The following is a 24,950-nucleotide window of genomic DNA, read 5'->3' on the forward strand; positions in this document are numbered from 1 at the left end:
AAGGTATACTAAAGAAAATACGTATGACGAAAAATTTGCAACACCAGATCAAAGACGTAGACATGAACCTGCACATAAAACAACTATTGATGATAAAGACGGAATCCGCGAATTTATAAAAAAACTTCCTAGTGTTTCTTCTCAATACTGTAGGTCAAGTAAAACAAAAAAAAATACTTACCTGCCGAACTCAGAAATGTATCTTATCTTTAAAGAATATCAAAGATCAGTTTGATAATCACAAAATAAAAACTCATCTATCATTGAAGGTGTTAAGAACTGTTTTTAAGAAAGACTTCAATATCGGTTTTTACCTTCCGAAGAAAGATAGGGATAAGTATAGGAAAAAAAATGTTAAATTTATTGAGAACGAAGAACTATCCTAACAAAATCATCTACAGAACAAAGAAGAGTACAACATGCTTTTCATTTCAGAACAGAAACTTGTCAAGGAGAATGACAGCTTTGTTTCTGCTAGTTTTGACCTTTAGAAAGTATTAAATACTTATTATTGTAATATGATGCTTTTGTACTATTAAAGAAAATATTCATTTTTCAACGAAACTATTTATGAAAGCGGAACCAGAAATGCATTCTGCTCTCTATGGGGTGAAGCAGACCCAGGTATTTTATTTCCATTACCTGTTGAATGCTGATGCCATCAATGTCTATTTTACATCTGATAGGGTCTTTGCTGACTACTATTGTTTTAGTTTTCTAAGATGAGATTGTCATATTAAAGTCTTTTGCTCTTGTGTTAAATCTGTGGACCATTATATGCAGACTATCCTTATTTGGGCTATCAATATTTTATTTCTTTGTTTATTTGTTTTTTTGATAATTTCATCTATGATTAAATCCAAGAGCATGGTGCTCAATGAGTTCCCTTGTCTTATTCGGCTGCCTATTTCTATAGGTTCTGTAAGTTGTCCATCTATTCTGACCTCCATTTTGTTGTTTTGGTAGATGTTTTCGATAGTTTTTATAATATTTAGGGGAACTTCTCTATTATGCAGAAGATGGATTACATCTTTGACTCTTACAGTGTCAAACGTTTATGTCAATCAGATACAGAAATGCTAGTTTAGAATGACGGTTTAAGAAGACAAAATAAAAACTGGATGAGAGGAAGAGGTCTATGTTCAGCAGTGGACGTTATACATAAACAAAGTCATTAATATATTTAAAACAATTACCGTTTTTCTGTTTCTGTAAAAACTTACTTTCAAACTTTCGTTTTATCTTAAATTTCTTGGACTGTCCAGATACCAATGTCCGTCAGCCTTTTCCATATTCGGAGACATTTCCTTGAGATTTCCTAGGTTAAATCCTGGAATTGCGAGTTGTTGTTTTTTCTAGAGGTTCAGGGTTTTTTCTAGGCTAGGTAAATTTTCGAGATGTGGATATACAGAAGGATACTAAAAATATCTTATGTGGACCATGTCACCAACGTTGAGGTCCTACAGCGCATGACAAAAGAAAAAGAAGTGCTTAATTTAATTAAACAACGTAAGCTTGAGTACCTCGGCCACGTGATGCGGAACGAAGAAAAATATCGAATTCTTCAACTTGTTATGCAGGGTAAAGTATTTGGCAGAAGAGGACCGGGACGCCGTCGTATCTCGTGGTTGAAAAATCTCCGACAATGGTTTGGGATGACCTCAGCGGAGCTGTTTCGCAGAGCAGTCAACAAAACCATGATAGCCTTGATGATCGCCAACATCCGGACCGGATAAGGCACTGAAGAAGAACAAGGTAAATTTTGTTCAAGCTATTTTTTCTATAGACTGGTATACTCTCGTAGACTCTCTGGTCTCTCGATGCCAGTCTTCCATCTCGAAACATTTGGAAACGCTAAATGAAACTACATAAACCATTGTGAAAAGATATTTTTTTGTTTGGCTAATTATTTATGCATTGATAATTAAATGCCTTTAAAATAATTTTTATGATTTAAGCCATTAGTATTATATATGGCTGAACAGCAATGATTAACTTTGATGTGCTGTGAAGAAATGTGTCAATCTTGAAATGGATATTAAAATAATAATTTAAAAGAACGATTTTTCAGTTTAAAAATTTAATTTGTCCGATGTTTTAACAATGTTTTAAAATAACGTCAAACAATAATTATTGTTATGTATTATATTTGTCAAATGCTTTTTCATTTTTACTGCTGTTTTTTTTTTTAATATTTGTTATTTTTATCATTTTTAAAACTACATATTATCCCCCCTGTAACTAAATATAGTATGTTTAATATTTTTTGGTTATGTTAGATATGTTGTACAGAGTTAAATCATTGTTGCACTTTACAGTGTTTGATATCTCGCAGCAGTTCTACATAGATAAGTGATGGTAATGGGTTGTAATAATATGTCCATTAAACTAATTAATTACGCTCCAAAGCTACAGGTGAATATAATTTATTTAATACTGCAACATATAGTCAAGTTGTGGATTGCTATGTCTAACAGATAATTCATTTTAAATTGTCCTTAAAGTATTAATTCGTACAAGTCAATTTTACTTTCTCATAGAAAAATAATAACGCATAAACACAAAAAAATAAAAGCCGACTTAACGTTTGCCTTTTTAGCTCAGAATCCGTTGTAAAAATCTCCATCGTTATCATCATCAGCTATTTCACACGTCGTTGGATGTAAGCCTCACAAAGTAGGATAAAGGGAGAGAGATGGACCACCTTTTAGAAAACTGAAGCCTGTTTCTTTATTAAATAAACATCAGAATAGAAAAAAAATTGTATAACATAACTTAACATTGGTATTTGTTTTGGTATAAGTAAAAACTAGAAATTATAATTCTTAAACCTAAAAAAAAAAATATAATGCACTGGCACTTCAGCGCTCCATCTCTCCTCAACTGTGGAGCTGAGATGGGCCACTAGGAGTAGGCGATATGGGCCGAGCTTTTCTTTTTAATAGCAAGAGACTTTCCGCACTTGTTACAGAGATTAGCGAAGCCGGTACATATTTCATGTAACCAGCACTTACAAAAAATACATTGTAACCAGTCATCTTTTTTACATGTTTGGCGATAGTCCTCGTTGCACCCAACACACTCATTTACAATATCACTCATGTTTTCATCACCACTAGTATCGTTTAGAGTGTAACATCTTCAGATAGTGACGATTCGCTTGGCTTTCTCTTACGTTTTGGTTTTTCTATAGGTTTTGAGCTTTTTTTAATCAATCAATTTTTCATTTGAATAAAGTCTTCAGTAGTAATCTCTCCAGTTATTTTTTTACGAACTCTCTTTACTGCTGCTGCCAATACAGGCACGGGCGTTACTTCATCAAGAGCCTTTTCGGGAGTTATATCTTCATCAGTAATTGATGACTTGTTTGGGCTACTGTGCAAGGATATTTTACCACTAATTCCAGAGGGACCTGGTTGAGGAGATTCTGATCTAACTGGAAAATTCATTGTTTCTGTTTCTGATGGAGTGTGTTAAAAATGCATATTCTGGGATTATTAATGGATTAAACGGATAAATTTTCGTGGATTTAAATGCAGAAGCCGCATTTTGGACAGTTGCTGAGTTTCCGTATGCTCGACACAAGAGTTTACCAAACTGAAGGCATTTTAGAGCCCTGTTTGTGTTATTCTGTACCATAAAAGGCATTTATCATAAAAGTTGCTTTTAAGTGACTTAAAAAAAGCACGATCCAGAGGCTGTAGGTAATGTTTTGTGTGGGATGGCAAACAAAAAAAAAATCGTTTTGGTCTGCAAATCTAGTAGATCCAGGTTGGTCGTATGGGATGTGTGGCCATCTAATATTAATAAGGTTTTTCCTGGAGGCTTGCTCGGCAAAAAGTGTGTTTGTAACCATTCTCAGAAAATGTCACTGTTAACTTATGCTGATTTTTCTGACATCCTAATCTTGGAACCCGGTGGCATACCATAATGCCACTCGTCTTTTTTATTTTTCAACTTAAAATGCAATATGGTGGGAAGAAACTCCCTTCTGCACTACAGCCAGCTATTACACTGATCGTTTCACCTTTTTCCCTAGAGCTTACGCTAGGAACACATTTTGAACCTTTTTCTGCTAGAACTTGACCTGCTCTAGTATTCAGTTGTAATCCTGTTTCGTCAGTATTAAATATGTGTCCGGATTTATCATAAAACTTATATTCGGTCATAATTCTCTCGAGATCAGAAAAGTAGTTATCGACTGCTTCTTTGGACATTCCTAAAGCTCGTGCAATTGAGGTAAAGAGATTAAACCATTTTTTACCAGCTTTACTTAAAAGTAGACGATAAGTAACTCTTGTATCAGATTTATGAATTTAACTTCTTCTACATGAAATTTATTTGGGATTCCTAATCGCTGAACTAAATTAAAGGCCATGATTCTTACTTTAGTTCTGGTTAGTGCAAAGCCTGCTTTTTGTAGTTTTTTTATATGGCTAACGATTTTAGCTTCAACAGCAGTTCCTACAGAACAATCTAGATCCAATCGGTTTATCTTATCCATATTGTTTGTTTTTATTCGATGTTTAAAAGTCATTTTGGGTATTCCAAATGCTTTGGCGGCTTCATTAATACCCATATCACCATTCTTTACAGCATCTACGGCATCACTTAGCTCCCTAGACGTCCAGGTACCTTTCTTAGGTGTTTTTTGTTTGCGAATATATTTATTGGGCGTAATCCTAAAACAAAACATACTGGTCCAACTGTCCTCCCCGTAAGTGGTTCATCTATCCTCAAATAGGAGGACAGATGGACCAGCCCGTGTCGTTTAAAATAAGCAGACTACAGCAGTAGTTCTTACTCTATAATACACATTTTAAATATAGTTCAATAATAAACCAACAAATAATCGGTCAAACTCACCTGTTTTTACAAAAAATTAAATTTAAAATACTCAAATAAAATTATCACACGTGGCAGTTTCAATTATCGTAAATAACACTCCTACAAGTACGCACCGATGCGTTACAACTGGCGTCTTTTAAGCAACTAACGTTAAACGATACAACAGAGTAGGATAGACTTGCCCAGTTGCCAAGCTTGGTCAGGTATACCTAGCGGACCGACTATCCTCTTGGTTCATCTCTCCTCCCTTTACCCTATATCAATTTATTTATGTTATTTATTTTTTGTGTCCATTCGTAACCAGTTATTCATTTGATGTGATCAATCCTTCTGGTTTTAGGTCGGGCTCTAGATTGTTTATGTTTTCTTTGTCGCCATTCGACAATTAGCTTCATCCAACGGTTGTCTTCCATTCTCTCCAAGTAACCTGCCCAGTTCCATTTTAACGTAGCAACTTTTGGATTACATTTGTTACCTTTGACCTTCTTCTAATTTTCTTATCAGACTTACGATCTCTGAGTTTAATATTGTGAATTTTACAGTCCATAGCTCCTTGAATTACTTGGAGTTTATGAATTATGCTGTTGTTAAGAGCCCATGTTTAGTTTAACAGTTGTAACTGGCAGTTTACACTGGTCGAAAGTTTTGGCTTAAGGTTTTTAGTAAAGTGTTTGGTATGTAAGATTTAAAGACTATCTGCATAGGCTGAGGAACATCTTCTGTTCAGATCGGTCCTGATACTTCAATCTTTTTACCTAAGCATACATAAGATTCAACATTTTCTGTATTTTAATTATCGAAAGTTATTTTCTCATATCTATCCAGCAACTCATTGGTTAGAAATTTGGTTTTTATTATATTCATTCTTAGTCCGATTTCTTTTCATTTTTCACTTAAGATCTATATTAGCATTTCCTGTGAGTCCTCTCTATACTTTGCCGCTAGAACAATACCATCTGCCAATGTTAGGTTGTTAGGTGGTTTTTTAGCTTTTGACGTCAATCCTTTATTTTTCTAGACATATCTTCTAGGACCAAAGTAAAAAGCATTGGTGAAACAGATTCCCCTTGCCTGACTCCCTTCTGTATTTTAATTTTTTCTGTTTTTACTTAGTATATTGCATAATGGTAAATATATATCTACAGATCCAACATTTTTAACTATTATTCGGTGTTTTTCCTTGTTACTTGGTTATGGTTTTGCTTTTGAGTCATATTGTTTGGTAACAGTCTTCTATCGTTATGGTTATATATTTGGATTACTGATTACTTTATTTCTCGGCTGTAAAACTAAAAAAATCTTTGTAAAGATATTATCTTTATTCATGTGGTAACATTCTTCTTCTTCCTCTAGCGCTATAACCCTCTGTGGGTTTTGGCCTCCGTTCGGCTCGCGGAGATAAGAATACGGCAGAGGCGAGAAGGCCCTGCCTGTCGTAAGAGGTGACTTATGGGTAGGAATCGAGAGGTGGAGAGTTGTCGCTTGAGGTGTCGGGTTTGCAGAAACGCACACGGACGCTTAGGCGTCACGGTCACCGGTCTACACTCCTAGTATCCGAGACAAGACTCTCGGGGACCACTCTACTCTCATTCCAAGAGAACCAGGCTAGGTTGAACGAGCTGGGACCGTACACACCTCTTTTGGCCTTGTGCCAATCGTGGTGTTGGTGTCCCGGCACGTACCCGCCAGGAGATTTAAGAGTGGTAGAGGAGAGATCCTCGGCGGCGACCTGTCTACGTGCAAGGTGGAAATTCCTCTGCCTGCGTCACCTGTCCGCCTGTGGGAGGGGATAACGGATAGTTGAGGTAATCGCAACACAGGTACTACGGGGAAGGTGAAGCCCCACGAAACGTGCCGTGTGTACGTGGCGTGGCACCTTCATTTTGGTGTCGGACTCGTAGGGGCAGTGGAGGCGCTAACGGTCGTATGGCGAAAGGTCGAAAGAGCCTTATTTTTTTATATTGTATAGAAAAATACGCTTTGTATATGTTTAATATCCCCATGAATTTCTCTCTCAGTTAATAAAACTGCAGGTACATTTTCCTTCCTTCCATTCTTCCTTACCTATTCTAATTCTCATGATTTAGTATGTTGCTAATTGTAAATATTTCATTGTCATTGTGCCTTATAATCAATCTACATTCTCTCTCAGTTGATAAAACTGCAGGTACATTTTCCTTCCTTCCATTCTTCCTTACCTATTCTAATTCTCATGATTTAGTATGTTGCTAATTGTAAATATTTCATTGTCATTGTGCCTTATAATCAATCTACATTCGACGTTAAATCAGTCCGCGTTTTGATGTGTCTGCTGTTCTTCTATTGCCTGCTTTGTCACTTTTAATATATTGTTCTCGATATGTCGCCATCGTCTTTCTACTTTTAGTAGATTTTCATCTCAATTTTTTTTTTAATTCCACCCTATTGCATTTTAATACTGCATTAGATTTGCTTCGTTTCTGCCCAGCTTAATTATACTATATTTCTTTTGATTATATTTTACACCCTTCTGAAAACTGCTGATTCTTTTCTTCATGGTGAAAATAAATTAAAAGTTATCAGAGGCGCAATGAAGTCTTTTATTCATGTAATATTATTTCCATAAAACATCAACAATTTAACAAATGTCAAGGGCAATGAAATAAATTAAATACCTTTTAAGTTATATATCAGGCTTTATAGTGAAATATTTTTTTATTACCTTCAGTAATTAAAATCTAGCTACATATAAGGCCCATGGCTTGATCGAAAATCCTCCTTTACCTCTTTATCTTGCTTGACCATTGCTTTCGTACTACAATTTTTGATGTTGAGTCTGTTTAGATCCTTATGTACGTCCGTTTTGTACCTTGTTCTGGGTCTTCTTCTTTTTTGATGTCCTAGTATTGTACTCTTCTCTGGCATCCTCTGAATATACCATCTTAGTTCGTGTATTTTTATTACTCCTAGTATACGTGGCTCCCCATATAACTCTTCCAGGTCTCCTTACTTTTAGAGCTATTTAATAATCATTAATTTCAATTTCACTTTTATACACCCAATATGTTAAGGTCTTAAAAATCGCGAGTAAGTGTTATCGATTTGTTACTAAAAACAAAATTCTTTATTCACGTTGTTATTAAAAGATCGATAAGAAATGAGCTTTTCTTATCGTTTGTATTCGTCGTTTTCCGAGTGTAACTAACTTTCTCTATTTAAAATTTAAAAGTTTCTTTAGTTAATAAAAGTTCTTGCTACCATTAGACTTTTATTTTTAATCGAACCGTATACTTGGTGTATAACGGGTAGTTTTACATCAATGCAGCCGAAAGTTATAAAGTAGAATAGATAGGGGAGGAGAAACTTACTTTATGCATCTCTTTTGGCAAGAAAATATGTTCTGCTGTGCTTCTTCCCTATCTAAAATCTGCCCGGTATTTACCAATTGTATTTTCAATTCTTGTTTTTTTTTCAATATTTCGTATGCGACGTTTAGCAATTCTATCTCCCTGTAATTTTTGCATTCGTTCTTGTCTCTTCTTTTGTGAATGGCACATAATATCACTTCCGACCATTCTTTTGTTCTTCATTCTATATTTTTTCGACTAAAATCTCCATTTATTCATGCATGCGATACCGTTCATATTTGAACGTCTCAGGTAAATTCATGAGGACCCTTCTATGGTAACTCTCTTTAGTAAGTTTAGTAAGTACTAAGTAGTCTTTAGGCTAAGTTAGTATAGTGTATGACCTCCACGGTTGTTGATTATTGTCCTACATCTGCGGGGCCAACTGATGATGAGATGGTCAATGTTTTGCTGCGGTATTTTGTTTCACTCCATTGAAAGGCCCTCAAACAGTTGCTATCTTGTATTGAATATAATATTTTTTGTAAAATAAGCCTGTCCAATATGTCCCTTACATGCTCAATTGGGTTTAAATCTGGCGATTGTGCAGGCCATGGTAAAACCTCAATTTCATTATCTTTAAGGAATGTTCGCACGACCCTGACAGTATGAGGACGCGCATTGTTGTGCAATAATTAAAATTGGGGACCAGCTTATGCAAAGGGTAAAACAATAGGTTCTATAATAATATTGCGGTAGTCTGTTGCATTTAGAAACCGTTCTAGACAAACGAGATTGGTTCTTCCACCAAGAGTGATACCACCCCATTTCATTATACTTCCACCTTGCTGTCTATAAACTGCATGGTGTTTAATTGTTCAGCATTGCCAGATTGTCACCAAATTCTTGTCCGTCTTGTATCTGGAACAAATCCAAATCAGGACTCACCTGTGCACAAAGTACAAAGTAGAGGCCCAGTCACGTCTAACTCAATTTGCGTGTTCTTGTGCCCACTGAAGTCGATAAGCGGTATTTCCGCTGGATAACACAGGCACTATCACAGGTCTTAGAGCTTTTAACTTTACTTAATGCAGTCTATTTCTTATGGTTTGGCTACTTACTAACACCTGATGGGTCTCTTGCAACCTCATTTGTAATTATCGCAAAGTCTGCAAGCTAATAAAACGGTATTCAATCTGGTTGGTTATCCTTGTACGGCCTGTATGACATTCAGCAATATCACCAGTTTCTTGATACCTTAACAAACGATTAGTGACACTTCTGTTCGTGTGGAGGATCTCAGCAACGTCTCTTTGACTTCTGCCAGCTTAAAGCATACCGATAGCACATCACTGCGCCTTGCGATTTAAATTATGTCTCTCCATTATTGGCAATTGCAAAACTAAATTAAAATCCACACAGACATCTAAAATCAAGTACCATTAAAGAAATATTACTTTTTATCTTATAGATAAAAAAAGCTTACTTATTGAAGTTTCGTTTAATTTTTTCTAGATATTATTATTAACATTACCGTCAAGTTGGTACAATAATCGACAAAACAACAAAAAAGATTAAAAACATAAATTTATTTTGGTATTTGCAGCTAACATTGATTTAAAGCTATTAATATATCTGTTCCCTAGATTATTTTGATGTGTGTATTTAGCGCAGCAACTTGTTATCACCTCTTTGAGTAAACGCGCATGGAGATCTTTCTTGATTGTCAAAATGTACCATTATTTATGTATCATCAATGTATCATTCGTTGCCATGATCATAAGACTATAAGTCTTAGTTACAATTTTGAAATAATTTCGATGTTAGACAAGAATTTTAAATTGAACGGAATTTTACATAAATAAATATTATAAACACATTAAGTATAAAGTAACATTTAAATGAAAAAAATTAAAATGGATAGTCTAAATATTCAGATCATCATCATTGGTGCTACAGCCCTATAAAAGAGCCTCGACCTTTCCAAGTCTATTACGCCAGTCAGTTCTATCCATTGCCAACTGTTGCCAGTTTGCTGCGCCTATTTGTCTACCATCCTCATCTACACCATCCCTCCATCTGAGTTTTGGTCTACCCCTTTTTCTACTTCCCACAGGTTGTGACATAAGGATTCTTCTAGGAGGGTTGTTCTGCTGTGATCTTGCCAGATGTCCTGCCCATCTTAGTCTTCCTATTTTTATAAAGGATACTACGTCTTTACCACCAAATATATGTTTATATCTGTGATATATCTCGTAGTTGTACCTCCTTCTCCAAACACCATTTTCACAGATGCCACCAAATATTATTCTCAGGATCCTTCGTTCAAATATAAGCAGGAGATTTCCATCTGCCTTGGAAATGGTCCATGCCTCCGACCCATATGTCAACACTGGTTGTATAAGGGTTTTGTATATGGTTATTTTTGTTTTTTGGCTTAAGTTTCTGCTTCTCATATGTCTACTCAGTCCAAAATAGCATTTGTTTGCTAGGATTATTCTTCGCTTGATTTCTTCCATCATGACGTTCTCCTTGGTGATCAGGGAGCCTAAGTATGTGAATTTGTCCACCACTTCGAAGGTAGAATTATCAACCGTGAATTGGTGGCCGATGTTTCTGGCTCTATTATTGGGTGTTGATGCCATTATCTTAGTTTTATTTTCATTTACTTGCAGGCCCATATTTTTTGAGGCGTGTGACAAGGTGGTATACATTTCTTCTAGCTTGCGTGTTGTGCAGGCAACTAGATCAACATCATCTGCATATGCCAAAATTTGGGATGATTTATTAAAAATGTTTCCTCTGCTGTCTATTTGGGCATCCCTGACCGCCTTTTCCAAAGCTATGTTGAAAAGGAGACACGCCAGCGCATCTCCCTGTCGCAGCCCAACATGCGTTTCAAATGCCTGTGATTGTTCGGCCTGTATTTGCACTTTGCAAACAACTTTACGCATTGTAGCCTTAACCAACTTATCAGTTTATCGGGGATGTGGAATTCATCCATGGCTTCATACAATTTATTTCTTAGGACACTATCATAGGCCGATTTAAAATCTACGAAAAGATGGTATGTGTCGATATTAAATTCATTGGTTTTTTCCAGTATTTGCCTTAGCACAAAGATCTGGTCTGTTGTTGATCGACCAGGCCTAAAACCACTTTGATATTCTCCAAGAAGCTCCTCTGAATATTTACTCAGGCGACCATAGAAAATACTCGAAAATATTTTGTATGCTGTATTCAGGAGGGTTATTCCCCTATAGTTTCTACATTCTAATTCATCGCCCTTTTTGTGTAGCGGGCAAACGATCCCAATACACCACTCTTCTGGAATTTGTTTCTCATTCCAGGCTCTCAGTATGATTTTATATATATGATTAGTCAGAGTAGCACCTCCACATTTAATAAGTTCCGCGGGTATACCATCACTTCCTGGAGATTTATTATTTTTTAGGTGTTTTATTGCATCCCGTACTTCCTGAATTGATGGAGGCTCCAATGGTGTATTGTTGTTTGCTCCTGGGGGTGGTTGATTTGGATCTTCTACTTCGATAGTAAGCAGTTCTTTATAGTGTTCCACCCACCTTTTCAATACTTCTTCTTTTGTATTGAGTATATGCCCCCCCTTATCCTTACATAGTCCGATCCTTGGTTTAAATTCTTTTCTTGCTTTATTTAGATTTTTATAGAATTTTCTTGTTTGATTTTCCTTTTTTAATGCCTCAAGTTCTTCCAATATTCTATTTTCATAAGTTCGCTTTTTTCTCCGATGGATGTACTTCTCTTCTCTTCTGAGATCTTTATATTTTTGTTCTTTTTCTCGGGTTCTTCTTTGCTGCATCAGTTTATATGCATTGTTCTTTCTTCTTGTAATGTCCTCGCACTCAGCATCGAACCACTTATTACGTGGTGGTGGTCTTTGCGGCCCTAGAATGTTATTTGCTGCGTCTTTAATGTAATTTTTACACATTTCCCATTGTTCACTAATTGTTAGATTCTCTTTAGTTATGTATTTAGTTTCGATATAGTTTTGAAACCTTTCTACCGTTTGCGGGTTTTTGAGAAGTTCAATATTAAGGCGCCTTGTTTTGGTACTTCTCTCTTAGTCTTAGTTACAATTTTGAAATAATTTCGATGTTAGACAAGAATTTTAAATTGAACGGAATTTTACATAAATAAATATTATAAACACATTAAGTATAAAGTAACATTTAAATGAAAAAAATTAAAATGGATAGTCTAAATATTCAGATATTATTATTAAATTGATCACTGTACTAGCCTATCGTGTCATGAAGCTGCGTGTAGATTATCTCTAATCTGCAAACCAATTGGAGTAGAGAAACTCAAATGCCAAACACCAACATCCAACTTGACGGCAATTCGTTTACGTTTAGACAAAGTTGTCACAAAATTAATTCGGAGAAGTTATACTCGTATTGACAAATACAAGAGCATACTATGCATATTGCACATACATATGTAATTATCGTTGAATTTGAGAGTAGTGTAAAATATTTTGGAACAATCTGCATGAAATAGATGTAAATTAGCAAAACTCGGTAGATTTCAGCTTAACCCATGAAGGACGAAGTTTTCGAAAATCTTTATTTTACATAAATAATACAAATAACTCTTATGAATGGACAAAACTTACTTAGAAAAAGACAAAAATAATTATTAAATATATTAAAACCTAAAAATATTGCCTGTTGCCAAATGGCAACGCTAGGTTCCTATGGCTACATTAACCGAATGAAATAAACGTAAAAAATATTCTATGAAATTGAGAGATAATCGGCAAAAAACTTTCTATAGCTGTGTATGAAATGTAACATTACACTTTGTGCACAAACCTACTTCACATTTGGCGCATCTTGTTCTCATGATCGACCTGCATTCTTCACCTGCACACCTAATTTTCTTTTTATTTGGTACTGGTTCCAGTAAATGCCCAACTCCATCGTATCTAATATCATCAGATACTCTATGAAAGGAACGACTTAAGAGTGAACTAGACGGTCGGCCACCTTGTTTTGCAGGCACTCCGTATTTGGTCAGATAGGCTTGCACAATTTCACGCCTAAACTCTAACTGTGTCAACTTGTTGCCGGATTTTTTATGTAGCACCCACGCATTTTGTATAGTCGCATCTAGCATCCAGGTAATCAAGCTCCAGTACCATTTTTTTGCCCTCATTCCTATTCTAAAGCGGTTTATATTTTCGTCCATTAGGTCGGTGCCCCCCATTGCATTATTATATTTACCAATCAGGCATGGACTTTGAACCTGGATGATTTTCTTTTCAGCTTGTGAATATCTTTTCTGGGAAACTAGCGGCATTGTCGACCAAATCACCCGTTATCCAATTTAGGGACTCGTATTCAATTTTCTTCACTTGAGAGGTAGTTTGTGGGATGAAACTTCCGCTGCTTTCCTGGGAAATATCCATCGCTTGAACTGCATCTTCTTCGATGTCGTCATCCTCCTTGTCTGCTTCTTCGCCATACATTTGCACCTCAACATTTGCTTCCAGCTGTTTTCTAGACAGATTGTCGATGACTCCTCCCCCATCCTCCTCGCCAGAATCTTCATCAGTGAGGTCTCCAATATTTGGGGGCTCAACATAAATATTTCTAACGTTGACGTCATATTCGTAAACCATGTTCAAAGCTTCTTGTAGAGAGAAACCCCGCCTGAAAAAACAAGATGCCTGTAGATACTAGCGTTGCCATATGGCAACGCGATGAATAAAAACAAAATATTGTAAAAGATCGCTTTTTTTCAAGGGTTGTCAAATATTCACAGAGGGAAAATGACCTTTCTATTAGAGCAGAATTGTTACTTTAGCCACTTAGATGTAATAGTTATTCAGAAGTAATTGACAAATTGAGCTACTTACACAAATCTTATATCCATTTTTACAACTATCAAAAACGGTGACTATAAAATCTCACAAACACCAACGAATTAAGTTTTTGTTAGGTGTATATCTTCAAATCACTTATTTTCTGCAGACCGGCACGTTCTTGGAAACAAAACAAACCAACATAACCTCAAAATAATAAGATTCGTACGTCAATACCAGTGTTGCCATATGGCAACTCCAGTCCTTCATGGGTTAAGTAATACACAACGTGGAAAAGAGATAAACTGAAAAAATTAAACAAAACTTGCCATATATTAATATGTTTTGAGATATACAAGTTAAAACAGACATTAAAGTTACTAATTTAAGCTTAAAGTTTATTTTACGTTTTTATCCAATTAGCCAAACACTTCTGACTAAAAAGGTTTTCTATTTTTCATATAAAAATGCGTGCACGTCACAATTTATATAAAGTGACGTCACCTATATTTAAAATTTCCAGAACGTCAACCTTAGAGTTCAAATTTTCCTAACACAGCTAATAATACGAAACCCATACGGAACATGGTATAATAATCAGAAAAAAGTAATCATCATTATATTGGGAATTTTAGAATTATATTGATTAAATAACCAAAAACATTTATTATTATTAATAATATAAATTTTATGTAATAACTCTTTAAGTCTAATATTCCACAAAATAATAATTTTAATTAAATATATTAGACAATTGTACGCAACTGATATGGGAATACTTCAATTTTTTTAAAATGTCAGAGTGTGGCAAAATTGCTTTAAGTGTTGCCGCTTTTTTAGAGTAAGAATTTTGTTTATGTTTTGATTTCTTACACAATTTGATCATAATCTATTATATATTAATAAATTGTATTTACAAATACATATTAAATTTAGATTAACAGCTTTAAAAACTAATTTTTGTTGTGTATTGTGATTGTGCTATGCCAAAACAACTAAATAGTCTGTAGAAAGCTGATAAGCTTTCATATAAGATAGATTATTTTGAACAAGAAATAATGGCGGGACGTTTTTACTATTAATGCTCTAAATAGAGGTAAGTTTAAAATTTAGAATATATAATTTTGTATTAAAATGTTTTCTTATGTATTTTAGTGTGTTGCAGTAATCTTAAAACTAAGTGTATTTACTGTTAATATAGTAGTTTGACAAATAGATGACATTTTAAAAATTCCTTACTTACTAACTATTCTGATGTTTTGGCAACGCTGTGGAGTTCTGACGTTGTAAATCTTGAATGACGTGCACGCATTTTTATATGAAAAATACATTGTTTTGATGGTACATTAGTAACTTGTTTACAGAAATAAGCAGTCTCCAGGTTTAAAGCTGGAATAAACTTCGAACAAATTTTGTTAGATTTTACTGCTTATTGCCCACGGCCTTACACTTATAGGGGTCTTTACAAGGCCTTGCGTGGCTTAACTACCTTCAAAGGACGCTACCGTCAGATTGATGAAATACGATAAATAATCAGAAAAATAATATGATGACAATAATGAAATATGTATTTTTTCAAACAATTCATCATACAAAACGATCATTTTTAATTGTTAACTATTATATTTTATTATATTGATTCATTATATTTGTTTATAAGAAGCAACTAATATTATACTTTTAAATTTTCTATTCATGTTTGTTTGTGACATGTAATTTTTACAAAAAATTGCAATACAAAAAGGAGAAACAATTTTGCGTAAACATAAAATAATACAAAAACAAATTCTCAAAAACAAAACATAACTCTAAATTCTACGCGGTATAAAGTTACGATAGCCTCTTGCTTACATAACTTATGCGCGAGGTGCGTATCTCATAACGGTAAACCAGAGGTTCTCAAACTTTTTTGGTGGCGAAACCCGTTTAAAAAAGTAACTTTTATCTGAATCCTAAACCAAAAAGCCCTCAACTAAAAGCAAAAAAGGTATAAGTGTATTTGTTATTAATAATCTTACAAAAATAGTAGATATAATAAGACTTTCTGAGTAAGTAGTAAGTTAGTAAACAAATGATAAAACTAAGTTCAGTTAATGGGAAGCATCAAATTGTTTTTATTCATCAACTGGATAATGTCAGGCTTGATATAAAAGTTGAATTCTCATATCTGGTTCGGATTTTGTCTATTGCGGTATTTAGTTTTTATCACTGTCTGTGCTGAAAATTCCGTTTTACACAAGTACGTTATTGGGAATGGCGGAGGAGCGCTGAAAGTCTCTGTGGCAAGCATTATTAAATGCTTGTATCTAATTCATTTCATTTCATGAAATTTCATGTCATTTCTAAAAATGATTCATACATTTGAGTTGATATATTTTCAGTATTCTGCAAATGGAATGAAAAAGTATTTTTAATCCATGAGTTTATTTTCTAAAAGTGACGATAATGAGCCACCAACACCAGCGGAAACGATAAAAAAAATAAATATTGAGGAGGAAGATCTAAAGGAAGCATTAAGAAAATTAAAAAATAGAAAATACCGAACGAACTTCTAAAGTACGGAGGACTAGATCTGACCAAACAACTAGTACAACTAATCCAAAAAATAATAGAACAAAACAGAATTCACAAATTTAATATAACCGCCAAAAAATTTAACACGTTAATTTACCCAAAAAAAATGCGTGGTCATAACAGCAAATTTAATAAGATGTCAATTGGAGCTGGAAGGTCAGATAATAGAACAGGTGATGGAGTTTAAATATCTAGGCATCATATTGTCTAGCTACGGAAAGCTGGAAACAGAAGTGGAAAATCAAGTGAATAGAGCAAAAAGAACAGCAGGTTGCCTGAATAAAACAATATAGAGAAATCAAAATAGGGAAAGAAATGAAAGGCAGAATTTACAAACAATTATCAGACCAATAATGACATACGTGGCAGAAATATGACCTGACACAGAGAGGATAAAAAAGATGTTAGAAACAGCAGAGATGAAAACACAGAGTAATGACGACAAATAGACAAATAGAGTAGTAATGACGACAAGAGACGGTTACCCAATAAAAAGGCGATCAGTAGTAAGACCACGAAGACGATGCAATGACAACTTAGTGGAGGCACGATGAAAAACAGAGTTATTTGTGCATAAAAAGAAGAAGAAGAGTTTATGTTCAGTTTTGTAATATATTTTTCACAAAAGTAATATGTAAAAGTCACTTGTAGATCATTGAGATATTATGCCAATTCAACAAAAAATGTTTTCTTCTTTTCGTGTTGTTTTTAGCATTGAAAACTATTATCTGTTTTCCTTATAGTGGCAGGTTGAATTTGTTAAGTTTCCCAAACGTGTCTGCTAAAAATGTAAATATGTGTAAGAAAAGCTTGTAATTCTGTTCTTAGTTCAACAAGCCTTGCCAAAGTTTTATGCCGAGACAACCATCTCACTTATAGTGTGATGGTTGTCTTATATAGATTATGATTGGTACCATAATCTTCACATAATAAATCAGGATTGCTGTGGAAATGACTAGAACTACTATTTGGGGATTTCATTTGTATTCGTGATATTTCTCTTAGACACCTGTCATTGTCTTGGCTTTACAATTATCGATTCAATTATTTCAATCGAGTTAATTTTATTTAGAAAATTTGTTAGTCGTGTTAAAAATTTCTTCCGTGGTTGTATTAGTAGGCAGCGATAAGTACCTAAGTAAGTTTTATTCAATTGAATGTTTATATTATCGCACAATTACTAGCAATATGGCCAGTGCAAACAAAAATTTAAGAAATTAAACATTCAACAAAAATTTAGGAAATATTGACCACCATAGAATTACCAAGTTCCGATGACGTAACCGTCCTGTGGAAAACTATCAAGGAGCAATTGAACAACGTAATAGAAAAATACCTAAAAGCAACTAATTGAAGAGTGAACATAGTTCACTGTGAATCGAAAACCCTGTGAAGTTCGTAGCCCGATAACGAGATATCATTATTCGACAATGCGAAAAGCTCGTGTTCGTTCGGAAAAATGTACCCATTAGATTTTTTTACATAATCACTTCCATGAGATACCCCAATAGAAAGTTCAGGAGGTCGCCCAGGCGAAAAGTTGTTCAAGTTTTTTAAACAAATTGTAACAAAAAAATTTTTTGGCCCGCACAAATTTTTTTTAATCTTTTGAATCATTTTGAACAAAATAGGTATTTTGTAGTTTTTTTGTAAACTTGATAGTTTTCGAGTTATAAATAATTTAAAACAGAAAAACGGAACATTAATATTTCAAGGCTCAAAAACAGAAGTAAAAAACATTATTGTTCAATTCAGCAAGAGCCTAAATTCAAGTTCAAACCTTGTTCTACCATTTTCCGATAAGTATTTTGGGTCTATTTTATTTTCAAACGTTGTTTAGCAAAAAACACATATCTTCCAAAAGAAAACAACTGGATCATAAAGTGAGAGACATAAAATATACTGGCTAATAGACAAATAATTTTAAACTTGAATCTGAACCTTTTTTTGATATTCAAAATCTATTAACATCTTTTGGTTTAAAAACAACTATAAACAATTATACTAGAATCACATCCCAGTCCAGAAGTTGCATCGACAACATTATGACAAATTTTTCTGAAACTATCTACAGAGTGGGCGTATTTGAACCTTGTTTTTCTGACCATCGAGCTTAGTTTTTATTTATTGACTCTGAGCATAAAGTTGTTGACACTTATCAAACATTTCAGTGGTTTATTACTTCTGGTTTACAGAAGCTTAAACGTGCGCTAGCTAGTACAAATATGGACTTTTTCTATGATAATAATGATCCTGATTTTTTAACAGTCTTTCTTACCGACACTTTCTTTAAAGCATTTTCCACTAAAAAAAAGTACGAAAAATGGCTGAAAAAACACCTGTGCAATGCTTTATAAATGAATTAAGGTCTTATAGATCCAATCTTTCTCTTGTTAAACACATTGCAGATGCCACTAAGGATCCCGATTTGTTCAAAGTATATAAACAACAAAAAGTTGAATATAATCGGCAATTAAAAATTGCTAAAAAGTCAGCTTACTGTAATTTTATTACTAATTCCAATAATAAACCTAGAGACTGCTGGAAAATAGTAAATTTTGAAAGAAACTACACAAGATCCAGTTCGGTACAACCTGATCTACCTCCAGACGAAATGAATCAATTTTTTACTACAATTGCAGAAAATATAATTACATCTCTTCCCAATATTAACGTCGATGTCCTCGTCAATTACAGAAATTATCCTTCTCCGAGTAAGTCCTTTTTTCGTCCCGTTCTGGAAGAAGAGGTCTCTCAAATAATAAAGTCTCTTAGTAATTCTAATTGTAGGGACGTTCACGAAATTAATAGCAAAATTTTAAAAGAAACTTACCAAATAATTTTAACACCTCTCACTCATTTTATTAATTTAATTCTATCAACTGGAGTATTTCCAGAAATACTAAAATACTCAAAAGTACTACCAATCTACAAAAAAAGGTGATTCCTCAAAAACTGACAATTACAGACCCATTAGCATTGTTTCTACTTTTGAGAAAGTGATTGAAAAAGTTATCAAACAACAATTTTATTCCTATTTTGAGTCAAATAATTACTTAAGCAACTCACAATATAGATTCAGAAGTGCTCGTTCTACTACGAACGCGGTATTTAATGTTGTGAGCGAGGTGATTGAGAGGCTTGAACGCGGCAATCGCATAGCAATTTCTCTTTGTGACTTGTCGAAGGCTTTTGATTGCGTTTCACACGACATTTTGCTTCACAAATTAAATTACTATGGAATCAGAGGTATCCCTCTTAAGCTTATAACTTCTTATCTATGTGGCAGACACCAGGCGGTAGTGTCTAAAGGTCATCTCTCCGATTTTCTATCTGTAAAACGTCCCACAAGGTTCGGTCTTAGGACCTCTTTTGTTTATTATTTGTGTCAACGATCTGCCTAAATTCATATCTCCGTACAAAACCATACAATTCGCAGATGATACGACATACGTTATATCAGGAAAAAATAATGATGATTTAAAAATGTCTCATGAGGAAGTTTCTACTAAATCTAGCTCATGGTTTGCTGCAAACAAACTAAAACTTAACTCTGATAAAACGCAAAATTTGGTTATATCTGCAAGTAATTTACACAATGATCTAATTAACAAAGAGACTGTTAAACTATTGGGAATAACCATAGATAATCGACTTAACTGGTCGGCTCATATCTCACAACTTAAGAAAAACCTATCAAGTTCATGATTTGTTATTCGCCAACTAGCAAGGGTTGTCAACTTTGAAACATTAAAAATGACATATTTTTCCTTATTCCACTCTCATCTAAACTATGGTGTAATTATATGGGGCAATTCAACAAATGCACTTCAAATTTTTAGAATGCAAAAGAAAGCTATCAGGATTTTAGCAGGGGTTAGTTATCTAGAACACTGCCGACCTTTCTTTATCAAATTCAAAATTATGCCGCTACCTATTCTGTTGATATTTCAAGTTTTAACTGAAATTCACAGAAAACGTGCTCATTTAATAAAGCAGTCTGATGTCCATGTTTACAATACGCGAAACTGTCACTACCTACGAACAAATCGCTGTAGATTAAGTCTTTCAGAAAAAAATAGTCTTAATTATAATTATTACAATATTTTACTAAAAAGTATAAAACAGCTAAACTGTAATAGTTTCGATAAAGTTATAAAAAAATATCTTCTAAAACATTGTTTTTACTGCTCAGAAGAATATCTGACTCATTGCAGAACATCGACTGAACTGCTTACCGTAACTTTGCCATAAATGTTTTTCTGTTTATTATATGTTCTTGTTTGTATATATTATTTAAGTTACGTTTTATATTCGTTTTTTAATACTATGTATGTTCTTTTTGACTTGCTACAAACAATATTTGTATTGTTATGTAGTTAAATAAATACTCTACTCTACTCTACTTTTCAGTAATCCTAGTTAACAACTCAACATAAATTACTACTATACAAAGCGGTGTTGAAGCCATTATGTACCCATGGAATAGAACTGTGGGGAACATCGGCAAATTCTAATATAGAAGTTATACAAAGGTTCAAATTGGAATGTCAATAAAAAACGTAACACCAAGATATAACAAACAGGAATGGATAACAGAGGAGATTTTACAATTATTAAAGAAACAAAAAGAATTCACAGAATGACGAGGACGGAGAATACAAAAGACTTAATAGAATAATTCGAAAAAAAATTCTATCTATCTCTCTATACAGCCCTTGCTGTCCGATTTTGGACATAGGCCTCCTCTTCCTTCTTCCACGTCTCTCTATTGTAGTCAGTTTGTATCCATTTCGGGCCTTCGCGTTTCTTCAAGTCATCTGACCATCTCATTTGTGGCCTTCCTCTTTTTCGTTTGTAACTATATGGTCTCCAGTGTATAATCATCTTATTCCATCTGTCGTCTTTCTGTCTTATGGTATGTCCAGCGAACTTCCACTTAAGTTTTGCTATCTGCGATAATACATCGGTCACTTTTGTTTTGTTGCGGATCCAACTATTTATTTTCTTGTCTGATAGCCTGATGTTCAGCATTTGCCTTTCCATGGCTCTTTGGGTCTTTGCTATTTTTTCCATTTCCATAAGTTTGAGAACCGTAGGTGAGAACACGAAGTATACATTCGTTGAAGACTCTTGTTTTTAAATATTGGGGGTATTTTTTAGTATATAGGAAAGTTTTCCGAAGGATACCCAAGCCAACCGTAATGTCTTTATTTCTCAGGTCTGATTTTCTTTATTTAATTTAACCAGTTGTCCCAGATATACAATTCTTTTACTTGTTCTATAAATGTTTGTGCAATTGTAATTATTAATTCTTCTGGTTGGTTGGTCATAATTTTCGTTTTATTATAATTCATTCATCACATTTTGTAATTCTTCACTTTTATCTGTTATTAATACAATGCCGTCTGCATATCTCAAGTGATTTAAGTATTGACCATTTATGTTTATACCCCGTTTTTCCCATTGTAATTTTCTCATAACGTCTTCCAAAGCTTGATTCAATAGTTTGGGTGATATAGTGTCACCCTGTCTGACTCCTCGCCGTATCTTAATGGGCTCCGTTTGTTCAACTATTTTGATGGATGTTGCTGCTTGATCATATATATTGGAAATTAAGTCCGTATATCTATAGTCTATTCTCCCATTTTGTAAAGACTTCTTTATTGCCCAATGTTCCACCTTATCGAATACTTTTTCGAAGTATACAAATGCCACATACATTAGGATTTGATATTCGTTGGCCTTTTCAATTAATATTTTTATCGTAAGCAGATGGTCGCTTGTACTGAATCCTTTTCTAAAACCGGCTTGCTCTCTTGACTGGTAATTATCTAACTTAGTTAATCTGTTTGTTAGTAGTTTATTTAACAGTTTGTACATTACATTCAGTAGCGTTATGGGCCTATAGTTTTTCAGATTACTTTTCTAATTACTGCGAAATTCTACGAAAAAAAATTACTGAAGCAAAATATATTTTTCTGAAAACAAAATGCGTCTAAATAGAAGAACTGTAACAAAGGCACGATTTTTTTAATTTACATAAAAAGTCGCAGTTATTAAATAAGCCCTCCGTGTTTGTAATATATAATCTAAAGTTTATGTTCTTTTGTCCAAAAATAATATTCAACTAAAAATTATATTTTGTTCTATTATTTTTTTTTTATTTTAAAAGTGAAGATTAGTATATTATTATCATTTTGACAGTAGATGACAAGAATATGCTGGGCGTAATAACATATTAGTATGTCAAATCAAAACACCCACACATAAAATAGAAATTCACCTTAAATTTTTAAAATAATAAATTTTCCTTCTACTATTTGTCTATAAACTTTTAATACGCTGCTAAAGATTGACTAAATTATTTTGAACTAAGTATTTTCTAAAATTTTCTCTAGAAATCTTGTAATAACAAATCCAAGTTATTAAAAGTTTTACGGTAGAGGTATTAAATTCTCGCTATATTGTCGATAGATTTTCTTGATTTTCCAGGTTACTTGACAACGGGGAAGTTTTTCCTTTATGTAGATGGACTGATTTCGTCTTCTCGACGTGATTGAAGGGACCTCTAGTTCGATGCCTCTCACAAGAAGCAATTTTTCGCATGGCCGCCTATTAATCCTTCACATAAACTTCATGTATTTCTCCGTAAAATCCTGTCCTGTGAGGATAAGATTTGGAACATGTAATTTATGGTGTATTTTTTCTCTCAGACTTCCGTTTCGTTTCACTGTGATAACGTCTACTTTAATGGATCACTCTTGATTACATATTTTTATCCAATATTTCATATAAATATTATCTCACAAGAGTTACTTGCGTAGGTTTACAGAAAATGTATGCTCTATTCAGTTTAAATCTACCTCAATATCTTAATTTTTGATTTTTGTTACTTAATATACCTATAGTTAAAATATTACCATACAAAGGAGTTGATGGCCGCGACGTTAGCATCATTGAAAAATTTTATTGGCCTCAAACACCGAACATTCGTATTAAACCATTATGACCCGAGTTTTTTTTTTAATTTATTAAAGGAACTAATATATTTTTATTCAGAGTGTATAATAATAGACAATCTAAAAATTTGTTATTCTAAAAACCTATTGACTAACACAAAAAACATGTGTTACATAAATGTAACGCTAGTTCATTACAGTACCGTAACTAAAACAAAATAAATTCTTAGGAAGCACAATGAAATTTATATTACAACTCGACTTCATATGAAAAGTATAATTGCAGTCAATACACATGCTGACATCACATTTTCTACACATTGTTCGAGTACCACTGCTACACCCTTCTCCTGCTTACGACGTCTTTTGTTGTTAGGTATAGATATTATAAGGTGATTATTTCCATCGTACCTTAGATTATCTGATATTGTATTAAGCAAGACACTAAATTTCGAAGAACTGGGTCTTCCAGCCTGCCTGCTTTGGAGTATTTGTATATGATTTAAGATATAACTGAGCAATACATCTTCTGAAATCTTATTGATAAATCTTGGGGTAGTATTGCTGGTAGAGTATCCAGCTGTTACTAATACTTGCATCATTGAGCCATGAAGATACACCACCACCAGGTCTTTGAATTGATTTTAATTCTATATGTAAATATGTTTTGGTCCATCAAATCGGTTCCTCCTATATTGTTGTTATATTTGGCAACGATTTGCGGTCTTGGAATTTGCACATATCTTTTTTCTTTTTTGCTATATCTACGCACAGTTCCCACAGGTGCCGCACTATGAGCTGTAGATGCAGCAGCCACAACGTTATTGTCTACCCACTTTATGAAAAAAATACCATGAATGCTGTCGATACATGAAGCGAAACTACCAAGGTCCAAATTTTTCAATTTTTTTTTTCTCGGTAGTGGATAAGTTTAAGGAATTCTGTCATTCCTAAAGGCTCCCGTAATAGTATACCCTATTAATTTCAAAAATTTAAATACGATTATATTTGTGAAAATATTATCCACGTAAAAATGTTAAGGATATTCTTTATGTGGTATCCGCTCCAACATTTTTATCAGCGGAGTGGTAGGTTTTCCAAAAGTTTTCTAAAGTGTGGTGTATATATCTTTTTGTTTACCTTGGTAATATTCAAAATCTAGAATATATCCATTGTAGGAATTGAGCGTCCACATCTTGAAACTAAATCTAATTGGCTTTGCTTTCATAAATTGCTCACACCCGGGCTTGCCAAAGTATCGAACCATTGACTTATCATACGACAGGTCCGCAACAAGAGCAACTTGTTTATGATAAATCTTCTACCATATTTGCAAGCGGTCGGAGTTTAAAGAGTTTGTCATTAACATCTACTTTGAAGTTATCTGCGCAG

At 33.9% G+C, this 24,950-nt stretch overlaps 1 protein-coding gene across 1 annotated transcript in view; it reads left to right on the forward strand.

Moving 5' to 3' along the window:
* Positions 1-24,950, forward strand: part of LOC140444330 (protein turtle homolog B-like) — a 984,236-nt gene that overhangs the window by 776,052 nt on the left and 183,234 nt on the right. The gene's annotated exons all lie outside the window — the stretch shown is intronic.

The sequence above is a fragment of the Diabrotica undecimpunctata genome, chromosome 6 (assembly GCF_040954645.1).
Source record: "Diabrotica undecimpunctata isolate CICGRU chromosome 6, icDiaUnde3, whole genome shotgun sequence".
Classification (NCBI taxonomy): Eukaryota; Metazoa; Arthropoda; class Insecta; order Coleoptera; family Chrysomelidae; genus Diabrotica; species Diabrotica undecimpunctata.